Source organism: Schistocerca americana, chromosome 8, assembly GCF_021461395.2.
Source record: "Schistocerca americana isolate TAMUIC-IGC-003095 chromosome 8, iqSchAmer2.1, whole genome shotgun sequence".
Classification (NCBI taxonomy): Eukaryota; Metazoa; Arthropoda; class Insecta; order Orthoptera; family Acrididae; genus Schistocerca; species Schistocerca americana.
In genome coordinates this window covers 208,176,719-208,199,555 of record NC_060126.1, presented here as the reverse complement: position 1 = coordinate 208,199,555, position 22,837 = coordinate 208,176,719, and positions in this window count along the sequence as shown.

The window sequence follows — 22,837 nt, the reverse complement described above, 5'->3', positions numbered from 1 at the left end:
CCTACCTTCCAAACTTTACAGAAGCTCTCCCGCGAACCTTGCAGAACTAGCACTCCTGAAAGAAAGGATACTGCGGAGACATGGCTTAGCCACAGCCTGGGGGATGTTTCCAGAATGAGATTTTCACTCTGCAGCGGAGTGTGCGCTGATATGAAACTTCCTGGCAGATTAAAACTGTGAGCCGGACCGAGACTCGAACTCGGGACCTTTGCCTTTCGCGGGCAGGTGCTCTACCAACTGAGCTACCCAAGATCCTTTCTTTCAGGAGTGCTAGTTCTGCAGGTTCGCTGGAGAGCTCCTGTAAAGTTTGGAAAGTAGGAGACAAGGTACCTTTACCATCCTTTACAATGCCAGGTTATTACCCAGAGTAGTGGAAAACGTTCAAATCCGTCCTCTTCCCAGAATCTAATAAGTCACCATCACAGACCAATCCTATCGACCTGTCAGCCTGACGTCAGTTTTCAGAAAAATCCTTGCAACAGTCCTTACCCAACGAATCCATCACCACTTTGGAACTGACCTATCCATCCACAATACTCAACATGGGTTTCATCCCGCCGGCCAGAGTGGCCGAGCGGTTCTAGGCACTACAGTCTGGAACCGCGCGACCGCCAACTATTCCATCGACGACCAATTTCTTTACCTTACACACCTAATCTTCCGTCAACGAAATAAACGAAAATCTGCCAGACTTGTCTCCCTTGATATCCAAAAATATTTTGATCAGGTATGACATTCTGGTTTGCTCTTCAACCTAAAAACCCTATGTTCTCCCAGTCAACTATGTCCACCTTATAGCATCCTTCCTGCTCCACTGTCCTATATATGCCACGATCAATCATAGCAGCTCCCACATATTTCACCCACTTGATGTGTGCCTCAAGACTCTGTCCTTCCATCCCTCCTTTACTTCCTGCACACTGCCGACATTCTCAGACCACCACCCCTACCTACATCCTGCAATATTCTGACTACTTCAGTTACCTAGCCACTCAACTACAGCCTTCATCTCTCCCACGTCTCCCTCCAACGCTACTTGAAGCTCCTGTCGAATGGTGTGATACGTGGAAACATCAAGCAAATTCAGAGAAAAGCCAAGCAATCAGCTTTGGTCACACCACTCAGCGTTTCCATCCCTCCATCTGCAGCCAGTCCATTCTCCTGACCGACGCGGTACAGTACTAAGACCTAATCGTTCTGATGAATGAAATTTCCTGGCAGATTAAAACTGTGTGCTCTTGGACATTCCTTGAGGTGGCGGTAGATAACTGGATCGCAATCAGGTGTAGTGTTGCGCTTTGTAGCGCGTGTTTGTTTTACGTCTTCAGTTGTTATTGACGCGTTCAGTCCTGTTCGTTGAGGTCTGTGTAATTATTGTAAGTTTGGTGTGAGGGGTGGGATAACTATGTTGATACGTTCAGACACATTGGGATCATGTGGAGTGGTGAATGCGTCTACCAGTGGTTGACCTTGATGAGGTTGTCGGAACACGCCATGTTGTTATGTGGGATGGGATATATGGGAGTCAGGTTGTTCTGAATAGCCTATGGAATGTTTTCCAATATTTTGTAGAGTTTGTAGGTGTTTCATTTAGTTTCGTCAATGTCATGTGCCAGTCCCGACGTCATTTAACTTGTAGGTAACGGTGAACCTGATGTTCGAGCTCGTGTGAGTGTGTCCTGCGCAAGAGTACACAGGAGGTCTCAGTAGACCAGATGAGATACTTGGAATAGTGCAAGAGCATGTGTAGGAAGAGTGAGACAGCCATAGTAAATCGTTCGAGTGGGGTTTGATAGGAAATTGTATATGATGTGTCGTATTAATCAGCGTCATGATCAATGTTGTCAGGATTTTGAAGGTTGGAGAAAATTATTTGTCATCACACGTTCATAGAACATTACTATACAAAGGTTTTCCAACGTATAATGACATAACGTTTCATTATTGGCTTACCAGTTGTATGTACTATTGAACGAATTAATAAAAGGTAAGTTCGCAGCTCGTGGTCGTGCGGTAGCGTTCTCGCTCACCGCGCCCGGGTTCGATTCCCGGCAGGGTCAGGGATTTTCTCTGCCTCGTGATGACTGGGTGTTGTGTGATGTCCGTAGGTCAGTTAGGTTTAAGTAGTTCTAAGTTCTAGGGGACTGATGACCATAGATGTTAAGTCCCATAGTGCTCAGAGCCATTTTTTTTTCAATAAAAGGAAAACAATGAATGAATGGAAAATTTATTTGAAATTGTTTTCGGTGCAATTCCTGTAGTGATAATAAACTGAAATCGCGAGTTTTCGGAAAAGTGGTCCGTTATGAGCGGTTTGCAGCGAAATTATTGCCAAGCGTGAATTCTTCAGCAATATTAACGACGTTTCTTTCCCGAGTGAGATTCATACGAAGAAATGTCGCTGCGGAGAAACGCGCCTTCGCGTGATGTTCGTCATGTTCGGAATTTCTGTGATTCGAACGTTTCTACGATCGGTATCATCCAAGGGAATGCACCAAATATTTCCGAAGAAATAAACATTAGAAAAAATTTTGGAAACTTGTGGTTATTAAGTTCCTATGGGATAAAACTTACGCTTATGCCTGAGGGAGGGCTCGAACCTCCGACGGGAGTGAGCCGCGCGAACCGTGGCAAGGCGCGCTAAACATAAGCATAAAGTATGAGAATTTAAAAAGCTTGTAAGAAATCCAGTTGTAATTTTACAATTAATATAACGCCCTTGATCGCCTACAATTGACAATAAACATTCGTTTAGTAACTTTTTATGGACAAGATTAGATACATGAGGAAGTAAAATAAAACAAATAAAAACAATAACCGGGTTTCTAACACGGTACGCAAAAGTGAGAAGCCACGACGCTAGCCACGATACCAGAAGCTTGGCTAAGCTTCTCGCGAGCTAAAAGACACCTAAATTACGTCGAAAACTTTGTCTTTTCTGAGAGACGGTCGAATGTATGTGGATAAGGCGACACACCTGTTCGCTTACTTCCACTGAGAGAAGTTTCTGGGAAACCCGGTTATGGCGCTTGCTGTGTTCTCCTCGTAGGTCATTTATGTATACAGCCCTTATTGTGAAAAGTATCGGTTCTATAACACCTCAAAAAATCGTTCAAATGGCTCTGAGCACTATGGAACTTAACATGTGAGGTCATCAGTCCCCTAGAACTTAGAACTACTTAAACGTAACTAACCTAAGGACATCACACACATCCATGCCCGAGGCAGGATTCGAACCTGCGACCGTAGCAGTTGCGCGGGTCCGTACTGAAGCGCCTAGAACCGCTCGGCTATCGCGGGCGGCTATAACACATCCTTGGGAATCGCCCGTAGTACTTTTACGACCGCAAATTCTCTCCATTAAGAACGGTATGACGTGCTCTGTCTGCTAGGAAGTCTACAATCCAAACACATGGGTGTTACGATATTTCGTATGCTCGTATTTTATTCATTAGTCGGCATTGCGGAACTTCAACCTGTCCACCGGTATCTGCTGCATTCTGGGTCTCGTGGACGAACAGCGTTAGCTTGGTTCCAATTATACTACCGCGAAAGCCCCGTACACCTGGCACCTAATTATGTTGGTCTTGCCCCTGGCTTCGATTTTGCCGAAGGATTGAGCAAGAGGGTTCGACAATAACGATACAGCCTGCTGAGACGGGAATCTGATACGACTGTGAGGAATCCTTAAAAGAAATATTGGCGGGAGAGGGAGCTGATAAGGGAAAATTGCTAAATTGAAGATAGTAAGTTAGCTAAGAGTTTAATAATACTCACAAAAACTATAAAGCTTCTACTCTACCTCTGCTGTAGCACTCGCGACATGTAACGAGGGGCCACGGGGACTGCCACTAAGTGACGATGTTATCTGTTATCAGAAAGAGGAGGACGATTTGCCGCAGTGAAAATTATTCCAACCACTCCGAAAATGAAGAGTAGAAGTGGCGCCATTCGCCCTCGGCGCATACTACGGAGAGCAGCAACAGTCCGATTAAAATTACTCGATCACGCGTTGTACCTGGCTTCCTCAAATCAGAGCGCTCAACGTCACTCCTGAACCGTTCGCCCTTACTACAAACTGTCACGACAATCAGTTCACTTATAATTTCTTGTTCGGCTTTCTTTCTTGATGTGTTTGGATCCATAATCCTGGGTCTGGCTCTTTTAATTCGTATTTCATCATACATCGTAACAACATCAAAAACAACACGCGAACACAACGAACCTAACGAAATAGACACGTTTCATACAGAGCACTAACCAAACACTACCGGATCCTTCCGCACAAGAGGCAATTCAGTGCCATTTATACAGTTCTTGTAATCACAGAGATCGGCAATACATTCGATAAGCTTCGCATGACACTGCGTGAAGCTGAATTGTTTACAACTGCCAGTTCAAGAACTGGGTCTAAACGCTATGAGACTTAACATCTGAGGTCATCAGTCCCCTAGAACTTAGAACTACATAAACCGAACTAACCTAAGGACATCACACACATCCATGTCCGAGGCAGGATTCGAACTTGCGGCCGTAGCAGCAGCGCGGTGCCGGACTGAAGCGCCTAGAACCGCTCGGTTACTACGGCCGGCCAGCTGCCAGTTAATCGTTGGCACTGGGACATTAGAGATAAATACAAAACTTTTTTGTACTGAAATGGCATAGCGTAGAGGTTAGAGTATGAAGCTAACGTGCAGCAGGTCAAAGGTTCGAGTCTACACGAATGTTACGAAATTTTTCATTTTTCTAAATCTAATCAAGACTTCGATTACAATTTTTATTCAATTAATTGGTTTACATTCCTTTTTTATATTTCTTACACTTTGGCGCATCCTTTTCATCATCATATTGACTTTTTTATTTGTTTTAATTTTTTCCTATCATTCTTTTTTCGTTTGGAATGTGTTTATGTCGCCTATAATCTGCAATCAAGTGTCGACCAGGACTGCTCATCGATTGGCAAAGTGATGTTCCGTGAAGTCAGTGCGATGGTCGTTTGAGGTAACCTATGAAAACGAGAAATTACAAGCTGCTTTTACTGCTGAAACTGAATTAATCTACCTTGAGTTTGCTCGTCGATTAGGCTTAAACGCCGTGAACATAAGCGACCGTGATTTCAGCTCTGCCTTATTGAACACTGTTTCCTCAAACACATTGCACATAACGAGGTTGTGGTTAGGTTAGGATATGAGTTTAAAATGAGGACTAAAACGCGTTGTCTCACTCAGTTCAGGCACTGGTCACTTAAAATCAGTTGCCAGTTGAGCATCTCCTTTTCCCATCATGCCTCGCGGCGGTCGTTTCAACACTGCTGTGCACTACACATAAACAGCATTTGTGAAATAACACACTGTGTTTGTGTCGCCTATAACCGAGCACTAGCAGGCAGCGGATGTGGCAACACTGTAACGGCAACTATAATGTAGTTTTAATCCGAGTATAGTGTAGAGAGTGAAGGGATTGCTGAGGAAAGTTGGCTGCGGCCGGTGCAACAATGGGCGGCGTCGGCGTGGAGCGGGCGCAGTTTTAAATCAATATCGCGCCATGCTGCGCCGGGGCAGCCAGCCTGCCCGAGCGAAACACGGCTTCCTCGTACCTCGCTCCCCAATCCACACGCATCTGCATCCCACGTACGCAGCTACGAACACGGACACGAGTAATAACCTACATTTACAGATAGTGGCCGTATGCGATCCTAGGAGCTCTTAGAGCTGACGAGCAATATGCACGTTACGAGCAACGAGTAGTCACATTTTTAATGGATTATACTTAACCCTCCGTTCTTCTTCTTCTGTAGAGGTCAATCCAAGGATTGGTTTGCACCAGCTACAATGGCAGCTTGTCTCCATTCTGTGCGTCTTTCAGCTTTTCTCTTCATTTCTTTATAGGTGTTACATCCCACATCTTTCACGACTTGATCCATGTACCTCAGCCGTGGTCTTCCTCTTGGTCTTTTTCCCTCGACATATCCCTCTATGATTGTGTTCAGGAGTCCTTTATGTCCTAATAGGTGGCCTGTTCATTGCACTCTTCTTTTAACAATGAAACTCCAGAAGTTTCTCTTCTCACCTGCTCTTTCCAGAACCACTTCGTTTGTGACCTTGTCGATACATTTTATTTTGAGCATGCGTCTATAGCACCACATTTCAAAAGCTGGTCTTCCTCTGTACCGAGAGTCCATGTTTCACACCCATAGCATGCCACACTCCATACATATGATTTCAAAAATCTTTTCCTGATTTCAAGGCTGATGCTCTTAGATGTTAAGATGTTTTTCTTCTTGCTAAAAGCAGCCTTTGCTTGAGCAATTCTACTTCTCACTTCTGCCTTGCTCCTTCCATCCCTGGTAATATTACTGCCCAGATAAGTAAATTTATCAACTTGTTCAAGCAGTTCATTGCCTACATGAACTTAAGACTTTAACTTGAGCTTTTTTGTCGCACGCCATTACTTTTGTTTTTGCTTTATTAATTCCCATATTATATTCTTCCCCCCTAACTTTATCCATTCTATTCAGTAGGACTACAAGATCTTCTTCACTTTCACAGCTATAATATCGGCGTATCTTATCATACCTATTCGTTGGCCATGAATTACTACACCTGTCTGAGAATTTTCCCTTACTTTTTTCAGCGCCTCTTCAATGTATAGATTAAAGATAACAGGGGATAGTGCGCAACCTTGTCTGACGCCTTTCCGTATCTGCACCTCTTCTTGTTTTGTCCGTCCACGGATAACTGCTGTAACGTTTTCGTACAGGTTCCATATCATTTTTCTATCTTTATAGTTTACTCCTACTTTTTTGAGTACCTCAAACATCTTATCCCATTTGAAATCTACGAAAGCTATGTATGCTGTCAGGTTCTTATCTAGTCGTTTCTCTATTATTAGTTTTAGAGCAAATATTGCTTCTCTGGTTCCTCTATCTTTCCAGAATCCAAACTGGTCTTCGGAGAGTGTAGCTTCGACTTTCTGTTCTATGCGTTTTAGGATAATTGAGGTTACTATTTTAGAGGCGTGAGTAACTAGGCTGAGCGTCCTATAATTTTCACATCTTGTAGCATTTGCCTTCTTTGGAATGGGGATCATAATGTTTTTCTCAAAGTCTGTAGGAATTTTACCCTGCTCGTACATGTTGATAACAAGATTATACAACTCCTGATTCAGTTTTGCTCCTCCAGATTTCAGAAGTTCAGCTGGGATATTGTCTATACCAGGCGATTTGTTGTTTTTCAATTTTTTTCAGAGCTAGTTCAAACTCTTCTTTTAATATAGGTTCACCTATGTTGTGTGCATCAACTTCTGTTTCTTCTTCCATGATGTTTCAGACAGTTCTGGTCCGCTGCACAGTTTCCTATATATTGTTTCCATCTTCTTGCAACTTCATCATCGTCATGCAACATATTGCCATTTTCATCCACCACAGCCCTACATTTGTTTCTTCTGTCTCCAAAGAAATGTCTCACACATTTATAGGCCTTGTCAATATTTCCCTTTCTCATGTTACTCGCTGGAAAATTCGTGACATGGTCACTCGCGCGGATGACAGGTGTCATCCACAAAGCAGGCGGTCTATTTGTATACTTTGAACGGTCTTTATGATTGAGTTTATGATTTTTATTAAATCTAAATATAATACATTTAATATTCGTACACAGTATAATATATTCTAACGTTTAAAACAGTTCGACGAATCGAAGAACAATATCTTCACCTGAATTAATGGCATTACATGGTCCCTCTGGTTGCTTACCGACGTACGGTTCTAAATTCAAAATGTAAGCTGTTTTTACACCAACCAAAGCAAACACTTTTAACCCATGCGTTGCTGGTTTGCTAGGGATATATTGCCTGAATGGAATGGGCAGTTTCCTCTAAATGCCAAAAATTTTCGTCAACAGTAAGATATTCACTAGGTGAAAAATATTTTTGGCAATTGTTCGCGAATAGTTCAAGTTCCTCTCTGATAGGAGCCAACTTTTCAGTCTCTCTGCGAACACCTCTATCACGGATATTATTAAACCTAAGACATCTCCACAGAAACCTGAATCGGTTTTCACTTATGCATAAATAACATAATTCAAATCCGTTTATCTTTGAGTTATCAGACAATTTCGATGTACTCTTCATAGAACATCTCAAAGATCCACACAGGTACAACAGACCACTGAAAGCTCCGATATCTATCGCATCTGTTTCATTAGTATCCCTTTCCCTAGAGAAGTTATCATGAACTTCACTGATGGATATATTAGTGCATGTTGCGATGATGCTTATTATGTTTTCATCCAGGAACATATTCAGAATTTCTAATTCTGTCTTTTTTATACGAGCTTGATTTGTTGGTCCAGGCAAATGCGTAATAATTTTACAAGATCTACTTCTAACAATGGTAGGATATTTATTTTTCCTCCGTTTAGTTATGCCATCTTTCCTTAAAAGAAATGCAGCCTCTTGAGTAACTTCTTCCTGTGACTCATATTCATCATTCTCTGGCACTTCTTGTTCTGTTCCTGAATCATGATCGCTTTCATGAACATAGTCCTCAGTCTCTGAGTCGGCGCTATCACTGTGAGCATCTTCATCACTCAGCTCATTGAACCATTGCAATCATACATTAGGATCTCTACTAAACTCTGTCCGAGGTTTTTTTTGCTTTTGATATTTCTTCCACGATCTAAAAATAAAGAGAATACTACGTAACACGGAAGGTAACTGCAGTCAGTTTCAATAAGTCAAAATTTACGCACATGAAAGATCTATTGCATCTAGGAAGGCAATAAAGTAATACAGGCTTACTTTGTTTGACATTGTGGCAACAGAGCTCGCGCGGATGACTGGTGTCCTCCAGACTATAACAACGTTTCGCTACGGTCTGCGACAGGTTCGAATCCTGCCTCAGGCATGGATGTGTGTGACATCCTTACGTTAGTTAGGTTATTTAGTTCTAAGTTCTAGGGGACTGATGACCTCAGAAGTTAAGTTCCATAGTGCTCAGAGCCATTTGAACCATATAATAACGTTTCATAAGCAATGTATCTTTCGTAACTGGAAGCCAACAATGATTGGATCTAACTGCTGGAGAGTTAACAGAAAGGTACCGAAAAAGGCGCGATCTCAATCCTGCCCTGTCAGAAAAAATTGAGCGGGAAAGTCATGTGGATGACTAGTGTCATCTGCGCGAGTGACGGAGGGTTAAAAAAAGAAAAAACTGGGAAAAGAGACGCACCACGAAGCAGCTATGCAAACTGGTCACAAATTGATATTCACCTGCGTATCGACGTAAAATGCGAAACTGTGAACTTTGGAGGCCGACGGTTGAAACATGTGACGTTGCAACGCAACTTCACGGCGAAACTGGCAGGGGCAATGAACATGGCACATGTCGGTACCAGGGTGTAAAGTCTTTGCGAATTTCATTCCGTGTACTCAGTTGGACAGTAACTATGCCTAGCAGACAGAAGTGCGAACAATATACACAGATGTCAGCGTCTGAGGGAGGACGTGACTTGGGCTCAAAGAAGCCGATTGAAGTAATCGGTGAGTCGCTCGATACTTGGTTAGGAGTGATGTCACTATTTGACAATGTTGGCAATGAAGTGCGTGAACCATGGCCGGAAACTGGGTCAAGACGGAAGCAGTCGGTCTGAGACTACAGAGCGTGAGGACCGAGCAATCGTCAAAGAGCGTGGAATGTCATTGACTGGAGTAGAATTGTCTTCAGTGATGAGGCCGGGGATAGCAGTGGAATACCAACCTGACCGACGCCCGCCATACGGTACGCCAATCAGGAATGATGGTCTGGGGAGTAGTCTGGTTCTCATACGCGGTGCTCTCACAGAACATTGGAACGTCGACGATGATCTACGCCCCGTTTTGTTGCCTTTCAAGGCAAGCCACCCTAAGCTTACATTTCAGCGAGATAATGCCCCCCGCTCAGGGCGAGCGTTTTTCCTGCTTGTCTTCGTGTTTGCCAAATCCTATCTTGGCAGGAAGGTCGCCGGATCTCTCCCAAACTGAGAAAGTTTGGAGAATTATGGGCAGGGTCCTCCAAGCAACTCGAGATTTTGACGATCGATTGCGCCACGTGGACAGAATTCAGGACGGTATCCCTCAGGAGCCGGCCGTTGTGGCCGAGCGGTTCTAGGCGCTTCAGCCTGGAACCGCGCTGCTGCTACGGTCGCAGGTTCGAATCCTGCCTCGGACATGGACGTGTGAGATGTCCTTAGATTAGTTAGGTTTAAGTAGTTCTAAGCTCTAGGGGACTGATGAACTCAGATGTTGAGTCCCATAGTGCTCAGATCCATTTTGAATCATCCCTCAGGAGGACATCCAACAACTGTAATGCACACATACCGGCAAGAGGCAGGCAAACGCGGTTGCTCAGTTTGTTAAGCTCTTTCTCTTGAATAAATCACCAATATTTCTGAAATTATCATTTGTCTGCTTGTCTGTACACGTGCATCACATATACCAAATTGTATCCCAGTCGGATAATTTCTTAGTGGTGCCCCTTTTTTTCAGCTTTTGCATTTCGAACGCATTCGTCAATGACAAGGGGAAGGTCTCAGATACGACCAACCGGTCCGTCTAATATTTGAGAAAGTCACCCATCGAGTTCATGACGTGCAAAGGACTCAAAATTGAACAAAACTATTCTCAGGAGACCTAGAGATAGCATTCAAATATTAAAGCCGGCCGCAGTGGCCGAGCGGTTCTAGGCGCTTCAGTCTGGAACCGCGCGACCGCAACGGTCGCAGGGTCGAATCCTGCTTCGGGCATGGATGTGTGTGATGTCATTAGGTTAGTTAGGTATAAGTAGTTCTACGTTCTCGGGGACTGATGACCTCAGATGTTACGTCCCATAGTGCTCAGAGCCATTATTTTTTTAAATATTGAAACTGAGAAACAAATGAGGAAATGGGTTAATGGTTTATATTCGAACTGTGTTCGCTTTGTTGTAGACTTTTGTACTAATCGTCAGCTTACACTTAACTTCAATAATTAAAGAGAACAAACTGATGTAGGAAAAAAAAGGTGTTTTTTGTACAAGATGACTCGAAATGATTCAAATGGCTCTAAGCGCTATGGGACTTAACATCTGATGTTATCAGTCCCCTAGACTTAGAAACTACTTAAACCTAACTAACCTAAGGACATTACACACATCCATGCCCGAGGCAGGATTCGAATCTGCGACCGTAGCAACAGCGCGATTCCGGAGTGAAGGACCTAGAACCGCTAGGCCACATCGGCCGGCGTACAAAATGAGACTCTTATTACTTCTCAACGTAATCCAAGTCAATATTAGTAGACTTGTCCCACCGACGAACTTGCTTTTTACACCTGATGCGAAGAAGCATCTGCCTTGTTGTGTGAGCCACCCACATTCACAGAAATTCTTTGAGCTGTTCGTTGTTACTGGACAATAGGCGGTGTGACGCCGAGTAATGCGGAGTAGAAGTACAACGCCTTTTGAGATGTGCGGCGTTTTTCTCCGATTGTTGGATTTAGTTTGTTCATCAGCATGTCTGAGTAGTAGTCACTGTCTGTTGTATGCTGATCTTCCAAATAATCACGATAGCCAATAGGGTTTGATGCGAAGGAGTTCGATGGAATTGACACTTCAGTTGGACGGCCTGGACACTGCTCGTCAGTATGGATCACTGATCGTTGTTCAGCTGATGAGGAAACTTGGAGTTGTAAAGAAAACAATTTTTATTCGTCAGTTAGCTGTTCTTGCTTATGCCAGTGAACCTGAACTCATGGAAGTAGAAAACTGCTCCTACATATTATTTCATTTCTAAATCAATTTGTATCTTTAATTCTTGAATGTGCTTCGTATAACAAGTTTGAACAATGTCCAAAATGAATTATAATAACATTAAATTATTAATAATCAACATACTTTTACACAGCAGTGGGTACTAAATGGCTAATGAAGACAATGACATAATCTGCCATTTGAAAACCGTACACTACGAGATGAAGGTTTCCTTTAAGGTTTTCCATGCATTTAGGTGTTCGGCTTGTGCCAAACCAATGACAAAATAAGCTACTTGTATATACTGCTAGATGAGGGCTTCCTTTAGGCGTTCCAGTCTTCAGCTTGTGTTCAACCTGACCTAACCGCCTTTGTTCATACTTTTATTATATGTAACTGCGAAATATTTTACTAGAAATAGTTACTTCGAAATGAAGGAGTCGGTTGGTAGGACACATTCTGATACATCACGGTATTACCAATTTAGTACTGGAGGGAAGCGTGAGGGAGGAGGGGGGTAAAAATCGCAGAGGGAGTCTAAGAGATTGATGCAGTAAGAAGAGACAAATGCAGTAAGCAGATTTAGAAGGCTGTAGGTTGCAGTAGTTAATCTGAGATGAGGAGGATATAGCAGCATGGAGAGCTGCATCAAATCAATCTTTGGAATGAAGAACACAACAACATCGTCTCCGAAAACATCACATTGAAACTGCTCAAAGAGATGTTGGCTTTGGGTTGCATTAGCACTGTGAGTACGAGCGTTGTCATGCGACAGAACAATTCCAGAAGCCAGTAGGCCTCTTCCTTTGTTTTGAATGGCTCTCCGTAAACGTTGTTTCAAAAGTTGAATTAACTGTGGTCCCTGGCCGTATGAACTCCACAAGCAGCACCCCCCCCCCCCCTCCCACCTCCACGTACAAAACACGGTAGTCATAACCTTTCCTTTGTTGAAGATTTGCATATATACACTCCTGGAAATGGAAAAAAGAACACATTGACACCGGTGTGTCAGACCCACCATACTTGCTCCGGACACTGCGAGAGGGCTGTACAAGCAATGATCACACGCACGGCACAGCGGACACACCAGGAACCGCGGTGTTGGCCGTCGAATGGCGCTAGCTGCGCAGCATTTGTGCACCGCCGCCGTCAGTGTCAGCCAGTTTGCCGTGGCATACGGAGCTCCATCGCAGTCTTTAACACTGGTAGCATGCCGCGACAGCGTGGACGTGAACCGTATGTGCAGTTGACGGACTTTGAGCGAGGGCGTATAGTGGGCATGCGGGAGGCCAGGTGGACGTACCGCCGAATTGCTCAACATGTGGGGCGTGAGGTCTCCACAGTACATCGATGTTGTCGCCAGTGGTCGGCGGAAGGTGCACGTGCCCGTCGACCTGGGACCGGACCGCAGCGACGCACGGATGCACGCCAAGACCGTAGGATCCTACGCAGTGCCGTAGGGGACCGCACCGCCACTTCCCAGCAAATTAGGGACACTGTTGCTCCTGGGGTATCGGCGAGGACCATTCGCAACCGTCTCCATGAAGCTGGGCTACGGTCCCGCACACCGTTAGGCCGTCTTCCGCTCACGCCCCAACATCGTGCAGCCCGCCTCCAGTGGTGTCGCGACAGGCGTGAATGGAGGGACGAATGGAGACGTGTCGTCTTCAACGATGAGAGTCGCTTCTGCCTTGGTGCCAATGATGGTCGTATGCGTGTTTGGCGCCGTGCAGGTGAGCGCCACAATCAGGACTGCATACGACCGAGGCACACAGGGCCAACACCCGGCATCATGGTGTGGGGAGCGATCTCCTACACTGGCCGTACACCACTGGTGATCGTCGAGGGGACACTGAATAGTGCACGGTACATCCAAACCGTCATCGAACCCATCGTTCTACCATTCCTAGACCGGCAAGGGAACTTGCTGTTCCAACAGGACAATGCACGTCCGCATGTATCCCGTGCCACCCAACGTGCTCTAGAAGGTGTAAGTCAACTACCCTGGCCAGCAAGATCTCCGGATCTGTCCCCCATTGAGCATGTTTGGGACTGGATGAAGCGTCGTCTCACGCGGTCTGCACGTCCAGCACGAACGCTGGTCCAACTGAGGCGCCAGGTGGAAATGGCATGGCAAGCCGTTCCACAGGACTACATCCAGCATCTCTACGATCGTCTCCATGGGAGAATAGCAGCCTGCATTGCTGCGAAAGGTGGATATACACTGTACTAGTGCCGACATTGTGCATGCTCTGTTGCCTGTGTCTATGTGCCTGTGGTTCTGTCAGTGTGATCATGTGATGTATCTGACCCCAGGAATGTGTCAATAAAGTTTCCCCTTCCTGGGACAATGAATTCACGGTGTTCTTATTTCAATTTCCAGGAGTGTATATATATAGGGTGATCAAAAAGTCAGTATAAATTTGAAAACTTAATAAACCACGGAATAATGTAAATAGAGAGTTAAAAATTGACACACATGCTTGGAATGACACGGGGTTTTATTAGAACAAAAAAAAAATCACAAAATGTCCGACAGATGGCGCGTGAAAGATCTCTTGCGCTCGTCATTTGGTGATGATCGTGTGTTCAGCTGCCACTTTCATCACGCTTGGCCTCCCAGGTCCCCAGACCTCAGTCCATGAGATTATTGGCTTTGGGGTTACCTGAAGTCGCAAGTGTATCGTGATCGACCGACATCTCTAGGGATGCTGAAAGACAACATCTGACGCCAATGCATCACCATAACTCCGGACATTCTTTACAGTGCTGTTCACAACATTATTCCTCGCCTACAGCTATTGTTGAGGAATGGTGGTGGACATATTGAGCATTTCCTGTAAAGAACATAATCTCTGCTTTGTCTTACTTTGTTACGCTAATTATTGCTATTCTAATCAGATGAAGTGCCATCTGTCGGACACTTTTTTTTAACTTTTGTATTTTTTTGGTTCTAATAAAACCCCATGTCATTACAAACATGTGTGTCAATTTGTACCTCTGTATCCACATTATTCCGTGATTTATTCGGTTTTCAAATTTATACTGACTTTTTGATTACCCAATATATATATATATTTTCTTTTTTTTCCGCGCGGGGTAGCCGTGCGGTTGAGACGCCTTGCCACGGTCCTTGCGGCTCCCCCCGGCGGAAGTTCGAGTCCTGGTTCGGGCATGGGTGTGTGTGTTGTCCATACCGTCGGTTAGTTTAAGTTAACTTATGTAGAGTGTAAGCATAGGGGCAGTTGACCTCAGTAGTTTGGTCCCATAAGACCTTACCACAAATTTCCAATTTTTTTAAATTTATTGTTTGGCCTGTTTGATGAATCTGAGTGCATCAATTGCTGTGACTGACTGTTTGTTTCAGATGTGCCATTTCGAATCCAGGTCTCATTTCCGGCCACAATTCACTGTTGTCATTATTTTATGAAGAGAGTTGGAAAGCTTGTCCACAGGTATGACGAATGCCCCAATGGTACGTTGCGGCAATGATGTCGAAACGTAATGTTCTCAACTTTTAGCAATAAATTTGTTTTTTATATACATTTGTCTTTTATTTATGGCCCATCGGAGGCAAAAAAGAAAAAAAGTCATAACACGACCGGCGCACAGTGGACCACCTCTCTTCACAATGTGGACATAAGAGAAAAATGGATATAAAATTCTAAAAAACTGTTCTTTTTAGATTACTTGGGTCGCTGATTAGGAATCCGATGTCAGTATTACGAAATCCAAAATGGTTGATCCAATTTGGAGGTTCAAAAATTAGAAATTTACTGGATTAGAGAAAAATTTCGGGTATTGTGAGGTGACAACGAATTATAAGTTGAAAGTGCCGTGTTGCAATGTTTTATTTGATGTTCTACATTTTTCGATCGAAATCATAGTCACATTCATCGCTTAGTATCTGTTTATCTTCTTCAATTGTCATTTTTAGGAATCATGGATCCGACGATGCCAGACACCGATGGAACACGACATACACCGTTTTCTCACGGGATTAGTTGCGTTTAAAACCTTCTCAGTAACATAAAGTATCCTTATTCCAAGCTTTCTGATCTTCAGATAGCCGACCAATCGGTAACGGACAAGCTTCGATTATGCAAATTCGTGCATCAAAACTATGTGGAATAATGTCGGAGTGTCAGGCAGGCATTATGGCAGAATATTGAGGCCGGTGAAGTTGGCACCCGACGTTCGACAAATATACTTCTTTTCACATTTCTTGATAGATATGGTTTAGTTCTAGAGTACTCTGTACAAAATGATGATCACAATTCCAAATAGCTTCCAAAAAATTCCCCAGAAAACCCCAAAGACTTTTGTTGTGCAGATAATAGGTTGTAACTGCAATAATGGGAGGACCCGCTTCTACAGCGTAGCGCCGCCGCTCGGTAGAAAAATGACTGTCCACTAAAACTGTGCAGATACATTTGAACTAGTTAACTATACTACTAAGGTAACAGGACAGCTATTGGCAAAAGTGGAGCACGGAGAGGAAATTTTGCAGCCAACGATTTAGGATAATATCTGTAGTAGTTTAGTTTTAAGCCGATATACGTCAATACACTGGTTAAAAGTGCAATGAACGTACCTTATGGAATGCTATCCACTCATTTCTAACCGACAACTGGCCGCACCGCTGTCATATATTAAACAGGTCACACAAACAATATCCGAAAAATGTGTTATTGTCCGATTCACTGTTTATCGCCAACTATCACAGCAGGCACGATTTCGATTTGAGACTGGAGTGACACCGCAGTATAGCGGAAGTATGCGCCAGTGCAATCTGCACACTGTTTCGGGGGACTGAAGTCGGAACGCGCACCTTTTTTTCTATTCTGTCCCGGTTTCGAACCGAGCTGGCCCATTGTGCGACGTTACGGTTGTTTTTCTTCTCACACGTCATCTGCACATCTTCTATTACATCGTTATATCTGTCTTTTCTTATCTCTTTGGATGCAGTCATTGACTTTCTATTACCATCCTTTTGCCTCGCTACATGGACGAACATACACATTTCATTTACATTGCGGTCATAATTAGCTCATACATTCGAGTCCGTTCCGTCATGCATTTGTTTGCCTTCTTGCCTGTTCTGGTAATTCGCAGTATGATTCCACAGCTGATTCGACAGTGTTTTCCAACGTGTTTCGAAAAGAGTTCACATACTGCTGCCACAAGTGCAAAGTATTAGTTTGAGACAAACAGAAAACTTACCTTGGATCCTCCATTTGGTTGACCGAAACACCCCTAGACTTTCTAATGATTCTGTTTATAATTTTCTGCCCACGCAGTTGTTCTCAAATGCTTCAATATCAAATACGCATGAAATGGTTCTGTGACTTCATTATTAAGTTGTGTAATTTTCTGTCCGACGCGTTCGACTACCCTTTTTATTTAAGGGGCTCCGGAAAGGCTCAAAATCATGAAAAGTTCAATTTTTACTTTTTTGCGTTTTCTGAATCTGCAGACTATTACCTTTTAATAGATGTATAATTTATTCAATTCCGAAGACTACAACTATTCTTAAATTTTTTTTGAAATGTGTTCTATATGGGCGTGACCCACTGTGGCGCTGTTAAACTGCTATCAAATGGTGTTATTATTAACGTCCGTGTTCATCAGGTACATTTTAGTGATGTGAGATAAAGTATGTGTTGTGGCTAACCTGGGATGGTTCAATATATATCGCTGGTGGGATTGTCGATTGTTTCATGTTTATTTACTCTGTCGTTATCTCGAAAATATTCGTAATTAATTCTGTTTCTTGAGTCTCTGTTTTGTTGAAGTATAATAATGAGTAAAAGTAAAGTTATTAGAAATCCTCTGAAGGCTTTTGAGAAAAGGAGAAATGTTGGAAAGCCAAAGGTATGTTATTACTGTAAACAATAAAGACGATAACCAAGTGAGTGAACCTAACCTCTCAAGTACACCTGCCCATAGCAGTCAAAATGGGAAAGAAAATACTTCACAGAAGAAGCTTGGTTCAATGAGTGAAAACTATGAATGTTTTATGGGCGAATCGGATGTGAATGAAATATTTGATATGTCGGTTCTCAAAGGAATTTTTTCAAACTGTGTAAGGTGTATTCATTGTAGTGAAGTTGGTCTGGAACTCTCCATAATAAAGCACGTAGGACTTGCTAGTGAAATACAACTGAAATGTGATAAGTGTTCATACATGACCACCTTTTGGAACAGTGTTGCAGTAACTGCAACTGAAGAAAATGGTAGCAAAATCTACGAACACAACAACGAGCGATGCTTGCTTTAGACAAGGAACGCCTTCGGGCTGCAGACAGGGCCGTAAAGAGTCTAGAAATACAAGCAAGAGTAAACAGGAGGAGGAACAAGAGGAAGCTGGAGGAGGAGTTTGCAGAGGATGAAAATAATCCATCCTATGGACCTGGAATGCACTAAAAAGTTAATCCAATCTTTGTCGCTCGATTCCCAAAACTTTTATTTTCTCATACTAATTACATGTTTTCTAAGGATCTTCCAAACATATTTGTTTCAAACTTTCAGTAAATGTTACACAGTACCTTCTGCATAATTTAACACAGCCTTTTTCCAAAAAACTGTATATTTTTGAATTTATAAATAAAAAATTGCAAAAAAATGTTGTGAATTTTCATTACAATTGAAAAAAAATCAACTTTAATAACTGAACTAAAATTTTGTAAAATCCCTGTGTTAAGTTGTAGCCCATATTCCAATAAATAATCTGTAAAAAGCTCAACTTCCTACCTCAAATACTTTGTGAGGAAAGATGTAATTTATAAGCATTATTTTAACATTGCAAGTATAGGGCGTTCCGGAGCCCCTTAAATGATTTAGTTTGGTATAATACTTGTTACATCAAGTTCTTCCATTTACTGTTAACATGTATTCCTTCCTCGTTTTACCAGTTTAAGGATTTGAAAACTCTCTGTAAGACAACTGATATTAATTTTGGTGATATGAGATCTGCCTAATTGAAATAAAATGGCTAAACACTTAATTCGGAGTTGGATCTCTGATACAAAAAGCTTTCTTCGTATAAGTGACGATTGTGAATGCAGTTATTTATTATGCCTAGTGCATGGTTTTACATTTGGTGTCACATTACACTTACGTAAGAGAACGATGTGTGACAGCTGTAAAGCCAAAAAACATCATATTTTTCGTGAACTTTGGATTGATTGTTCTTCGTACAGTATTCCTGTAGGTTCTTATACACAAGAAGATGCTGTATGTTTTACGTGTAAGTGGAATGGAAAGTTACAACCCATCGATATAGTGCTTCTCGGCCGATGTGTCCCGACCACGTCAAGCTGTCCTTGCGTCGCATCACGGTGCCCACCCACCTGTTTACTGCTTTCCGCATAAGATTAAGAAGCGACCTTCGGAATCTGTGAGTTGATAGAGATCATCCCCGTTGTCTGAATCATATTTTTTTCCTTGATCCCGGACTTGGGGATTCCAATTCCGCAACCAAAAGATGATATCTGCGGCAATTTCCCTGCTTGTTCCCTTGACCCACCGCTATTCTTCGTCTGAGAGGTCGGGGAACAGCGCCCATAAAATGGTATTCATAAAAACTGAAGTTCAAAGTTCACAGCAACCAAGATAAGAAATTTCAAGAAAAATATAATTAACGGCTAATTAGAAGACCTGCATGACCCTCCGCAAGCAAAAACAGTAGAAGTAAGCGTAATTGAGCTAAACGCCCGTAGTAAATAGAACGGAATTACAAGCAAGAACAAAGAGAGAAGAGTAAACTCATGGTAGCATCTTAATTTTTTCTGTGTGACAGTCAAAAATTCAGCCTTTTGTAATAACCATAAGCCACCATACAAGTGATACATATTTAGAACTCGGTAACTCAAATAACTACAGAGCAAAGATGATTATTACTAGGGAAGCTTCGTTCCTGAAGACAGTTCAGGCAATTCAGAAAATAAAAGAATCGTTATCCTTGCTAAGTGTTCCTCCTACAACAAAAGAACTTTGTTAACAAGCAACCATATGAACATTAAATTACAAAGGCTTGCGTTTGGAGCATACTCATGTATGGAAGTGAGAGTTACCAAAAGGCAAGAATCAGAAACGCCATCTGATTTGGGAGAAAACAGACAAAACTAACTGAACGCAAGAGAAGTTCAATCAGGAAGTTTCCACATAAACTGGGGCAATAAGACAACTCCTTAAAGAAATGAAGCGATGCAAAGTAAAGAAGATGGATTGTGTTCTCACAAACCACATACTCACAAACATGCTTAAAGGAACAGAACTGAAGATACGACCATGAGTTAGTCAGTTAGTTACTTAAATGTTTAATTGGTCACTTACCTGTCGGACTTTTTACGGTATTTTTGTTGCTGAATATTCAACTCCTTTCCGAGTCATTGATTGTTTCAATAATCTGTATGTATAGAAGGAAATGTGGTGACTTACTCATCATCGCCCAGCCCAAATCACTAAATATAGAAACCTGAAATCGGGAGAAGATACACTCTCTACGCATAGTTTAAGAAGGTTTTATGAAGAATTTTTGAAGCTAAATCTATGAAAATTTGTGTTACACTTCTCGGCTGGAAATAAAAAATATATGTTTCAGTGTTTTTCGAAAGTCAACCACTAACGGGCCTGATGACTACTCACCATCACCCAACTCCAACCGCTAAAGGTAGAAACTTCGAATTTAGAGAGAGTGTGTTGATCTTATACTGTAGGCATTGTTTGGGAAGGTATTGTTAGAAATGCAGCTTGCTTTAAGCTACATTGAAGCTTGAGCTACGAAAATTGGTATTTAGTTTCTCGGTCAGAAATAAATAAATATAGGCTTCAGTCTTTTTGGAAATTCAACGACTAAAGCGGTTAAAATAGTGTGTTAAAGTTTTCTGAAAATAAATCATTACTAAAGTATTAATATAGCTTTTTTGAGCTACTTCTATGAAAATCTTCAAGTAACTTCTCGGTTAGAAATATTTTTTAAAAAGATGTTTCAGTGATTTTCTGGAAATTCAACCCTTAAGGTGGTGAAATAGGGGATGAAATTTTTTATGAAACTACTTCGCTACTGGTATATTAAAACATTTTAAAAATGTTACTGGAACTGGACTTCTAACGATATAGACCCTACGTGTTGGCGAATGAAAGTATCTATGGAAATATCACCACAAGAACTCAAAAGGCATGATTAACAAAGACCTCTGACTACAACTACCAGAATCGTCTTTCGTCAGATTAACATTCGGAAAAAGACCATGTTTCTATGAGCTTAATTAGCGTGAGAAGTTCAGAAGATGTTGGAATTTGTTAACAACATAAAAATTCGGTTAAAGATAAACAAAAAATTTTGTCAGACCATACAGTCTACGCGAGCAAAGCAGGAATTTCTAAGCTAGTCGTTAATAAAGGTCATTTTTTCCTCTAGCGTTTTGGGAATGGGTATCAGTATTCTTCGCAATTTGTGATGAGTTCTTTACGACAAATTTTACTGACGAAAGTTAAGTACTGTGATGGTGCTGTTACAATGCCCGACTCCTTGGAGTACCTACAGGATGAGGGCAGATGAACACCATATATTATTCTTATTATTCGCTTTTCCACAATCAGTACTTCATTTCTAAGTGATGATTTATTCCAAAAATTATTTCATAAGGTAATATGCAAAATATGTCACGAGGTTGATTCGAGATGTGTTTTCGAAGATCTCAAGTGAACTGTTGGACTTACAAACTAAAATGAAACGAGCGATGAAGCGGAACACAGAAGATGCTATGCTTGTCCATTGAAAAGAAAACAAGTAGTCAGGCCTGCCCTGCGTGAGGAACTCGTGTTACAAACCTACTTTAAAACAAGAAGCCCTACTATATTATGTGTAAAGCGCTTGACCTCTGTTATCCAAATGAAAATGATATGCCCCAGAAGTCGAACCCTTGCCAATCCGTGCGCTACTGCCCGGGTTGACGCCCCACTACAGGCTGCAGCGTCCGTGGTTCTGGACCATGACCTGCCGCTATAGCCAACACAACAGATACCGGCGTGACCTTTCGCCTGGCACGTAGCTCATTGCACATGTATGGGACATCGTTAACTGGCAACGGCGCCACCCTGCCGTCACTTCCAACAAACTGTGGACTCGGATCGAAAGTGACTCACATGCAATACTGTTGCAATGCTCCCAACGCCTCTTCGACCTTCATCACACAACGTGTAAAAACTCTTACGTGCCGGATGTCACAACAGAAAATGCTAGTTTCGCGTGAGTTGTGGCGTTTTATTGCTGTTTTACACAACCTGGGTGTTCCTCTCAACCGAGGGAGCCTTTGCGCTATGCATTATATTGATCTGGAAAACGGAATTTAATTTTTCTGCTGATGTCGTCAAAGCGAGTTCTGAGCTGATTTCTAAACTTCGCCGCCATTACTCTACAAATACCAGTAATTACATTTCAGCACTGAATACAAACTTTAGGAAGGAAGATTAGAAACGAAAGACCGAGCAATCCTAGACGACGTTATACCTGATTCAGGGAGACCATCTCAATTTTTTTTTAAACTGCAATCCTTATCTACGCTAAAGCGTCTTTAGTAAAGTAAGCTGTACTACAATATTAGTCATTGAGAAATGAAATCATTAGGGTCTGCCAGACAGCTAGGCGAACTGGTTCCACTAAGAATATGTAGCCATTGAAAAATGAATGGTATTAGGAACGACAGATTCAGGATATAGGAAAGTAAAAAAAAAAAGTTTCGGAAGCTTTAAAAGCAAAGGTGTCAGCTTTAAGACTTCGGAATTCCAATGCTAAGCGCAGAGGATAAAGTGGATGGGTGGAAAAAGTGCACTGACTGTCTCTGCGAGGGAAAGGAACGTAACAGAAGAAGAAATGGGTGTCGATTTGGAGCACATACGGGTTCCAGTCTGACAGAGATTTGAAGACTTGCCATTAAATAAGGCTGAAGGTACAGATAATATAGTTTCGGAGCACGAGAAAGTGTCAACTATACCATTATTCAAGTTAATGTACACACTATCGGCTGGAAACATATCACTGGACCGTAGGAAGAATACCAACCACAT